The sequence below is a fragment of the Contarinia nasturtii genome, unplaced genomic scaffold, assembly GCF_009176525.2.
Source record: "Contarinia nasturtii isolate CC-2019 unplaced genomic scaffold, AAFC_CNas_1.1 Cnas_scaffold_745, whole genome shotgun sequence".
Taxonomy (NCBI): Eukaryota; Metazoa; Arthropoda; class Insecta; order Diptera; family Cecidomyiidae; genus Contarinia; species Contarinia nasturtii.
Genome location: NW_022198093.1, coordinates 2,282,281 through 2,285,488, shown reverse-complemented (window position 1 = coordinate 2,285,488; position 3,208 = coordinate 2,282,281). Strand labels below are relative to the sequence as shown.

Here is a 3,208-nt window from a genome sequence, read left to right as displayed (position 1 = left end):
CTATTTTTCTTTTTATTTCATTTTTTGATGCGAATGAAAACATTTCCTAATGTCAGTTTTTTTGCTTGGTTCCTTTTAACAGTATTTTATTTTTTTTAATCTAGACGAGAAACTTGGAATGATAGAGATATTTTGAATTGACAGACGAATAATATGGCTTTATTTTTTGCTATTTGATTTTTTCTCTCCGAAACCTGCTTCATATTTCGATATATTTGCTTATGCTTGAGCGAAATGTCTTTGAAATGTCAGATTTATTAAATTCTTTTTATGATTTGGTTTTTTCGTCGGCGATAACGTTTATAATATGAAAATTCTATGTGTAGAAATAATTGCTCGGTTCTAAATTTATTGAAGAATTTATTTATTTTATGATTGATTCGATGTATTTTTGATGTCGCTAAAATTAAAATTGGCTGATATGATCTTATTAATTTTGACGATTAAACTCCTAGTCCAGCCCGAGTGTTCACCTGGGTGTTTTCCACAGTATGACGATCCAATATGTTTCGGTACATAGAGTATCCAACAATCCATAGATAGACCAAAACAGCTGAAATGAGATTTTGAAGGATTATTTCGCATGAGCATCAGTACTTTAACTAAATTCTTTTATTATTAAGACTAATAAGAATGGATTGTTACATAAAAAATACTTACCGTAGATCAAAAGAACTAGAATTTGTTCACAGAAATAAATATTATTATTCGTCTTGCTTTCATAACAAGCGGTTGAATTTTCACATTCAGGGCCGTACCGAAATTATGCCCAAACTGTCACACTGCTAGCGCCACGACGGATTACAATGTAATCTACACTAAGTTGCCGCCAAATAGTGAAAAGACTTTTGCTCAGTTGCAACCAACGGACTAGAGCTCCATAGTTGTCCGTAGTGGCGCTAGCAGTGCTACAGTTTTGCATTTTATACAGTCTCTTATGGGGCATAATTTCGGTGTGTTCAGGGCTTGCGATGATTACGTATAGATAGACTATGCTACGAATTAATGATATGAACGAGAACACGACGATTGAAATGAGTCCTGTTAAGAGATACCAGTACGACAAGAATCTTGGATTTTCCTGTTAAATTGGAGACATTGAGCAAAAATTAATCACAAATAACTAAGAGAAATTATGAGAGTAAAACCTTGAGTTAGTGGAAATGTTTATGATACCCAGTGTTTCATATATCGCTATCAGTATCCGTAAGATAACTGAGAGGGATATATTCAGCCAGATATGAGTGCCAAAATTGTGTCAAAATTGCATTCGACACGCTTACCATCTCCAGTGTCTAATTTAGACAGTATCATATCTGGTAACATTGATACCATACGACATTACGACAGTGGTATCGAAAGATTTTATTGTATATGAAAAATAACAATTTTATGCCTAAAAATTGCCCAAATTGGTAATAATTCATAAAATTTTAAGATCTGTTTTTATGCAGTGAATTATTAATACTGTTCGGGATTAGTAAAATTCAATGAATACGGCAGTCAACCTATCTTGAAACTTACTTTCGAAATGCCATAAGCCCAAAATCCGGTAAATATTAACGAAATCACTGCAAATGGAATATTTTATACCGAAGTCATAAAATGAGTAAAAATTGTGAGTATTTATTAGTAGAGTGTAATACTATCTATTGTAAAAACTGAATATTCTTTTTATATAAATATGCATAGTTTTTTTTTGCTATCTTTTTTAACACATACACCTTTTTTCTCTCTGTTTCTTACTTTTTTTTATTGCACTGCGATTTCAAGCTACTATTTCATTTTCAGTGTAACAGCATATTTTACAATAATGCATTCAGAATAATAAATCTTTACCAATCAGTAGATAAAAAAAAGTGTTTGTTTTCTTCAAATTTATATGATATTTTGTGGTCAATAAGAAACTCAGTTATTACGATAAATACTCATTAAATGAATGGTTAGCTAAAATTGAACAAATTTATAAAATACATTATTGTGATTCAACTTACTATTCACAATTACTTGGTCTGTCATTATAATACCCAAAACATTTAAAACAGCAGTAATTCCGGCTGATATTAAAGCCCCCTTTTTTTTAAATCCACAAAATCTTCATTGCAGCAAAACTGACTTACAGTTGGAAATTTTATGGAATGAAAGTTTTCACTGACTATATCATCAAATGCTTTTAATTCATTCATTTTAAACAATTTTAAGGCGAACCGCTCTCGGGAAAGTACTGTATTGATTAAGTCTACACGTTTTAAAGAATTAATGGCTTATTGACGTTTATATAAAATCTTGGAAAGTGACTCATATAAAATCAGTCAACTCTTGCCACTCAAATAGAAGAGAGAGAGAGCGTGACGCACATATAGTTACCGTGCTCTCGTTCAGTTAGTCCCTGAGACATAAATGCTTACACACAGACATGCTCAGAAACTCTTACATCATCATTCATTTTCTACATGCGCACGCAGTTAGAATAACCCGTGAGATATGAAGAACCTTGTACACTGAGTGAGACGTCTATATAACTCAAATGTGGATTTCAATGCAAGTGAGAGAGGCAAACACATAAAAGGCTCACTTTTTATACAAACTTCTTTGTATATTTGTTCATCTAATTTTCATACAAAATATCGTTTTTGTGTGTTCGCTTTTGTGCGGTTGTTCTTCGTTTATGTTTTGAAGAAGATCCACAGAAAAAGGAATATACAAACACGATATTTTTAAGCGCGGATGTATCTCACGGGAATGGCAAAGTCGCTGTTTGTTTGTATAGTATGATATGTCGAATGAGAACTATAGTCCATGTATTTGAACCAATACATGCATGCTTAGCATCTCACTATCGTATTTCGTTTGTTTACATTTCCATTGGTTTGTCATTAATGCGTTGCAACAAATAATTAAATGTATAATAAGACTGTGGATTTGAAAATCTGCACAAAAAACGAATCATGATAGAGACATTTGACCGACGAATAATATGGTTCATGTTTATTTGTTTTTGCAATCTCATTTTTCCTCTTCGAAACTGGTTTTACCTGCTTGATATCTCAAAATATTTGCGTACAATTGAGCAGTAAATTATCTTCAGCACCGTTTCATTATATCATTTGTATTTTCGACAGCGACAAAGTCTGGAATATGAAATGAGTTTCATTTTGGCCATTTAAATCAGAGAATTAAACATTTTTAAATTGAGAAAACGTTTTTC

At 31.9% G+C, this 3,208-nt stretch overlaps 1 long non-coding RNA gene across 1 annotated transcript; it reads right to left on the bottom strand.

The window, feature by feature from the left end:
* Nucleotides 1-761: 761 nt before the first annotated feature.
* LOC116341753 lies at nucleotides 762-2,284 on the bottom strand. The gene is made up of 3 exons (XR_004201187.1): nucleotides 1,995-2,284; nucleotides 1,525-1,571; nucleotides 762-1,081 (listed from the first exon to the last, which is right to left on the bottom strand). It is a non-coding gene; the product is annotated as an uncharacterized LOC116341753 (long non-coding RNA).
* Nucleotides 2,285-3,208: the final 924 nt, after the last annotated feature.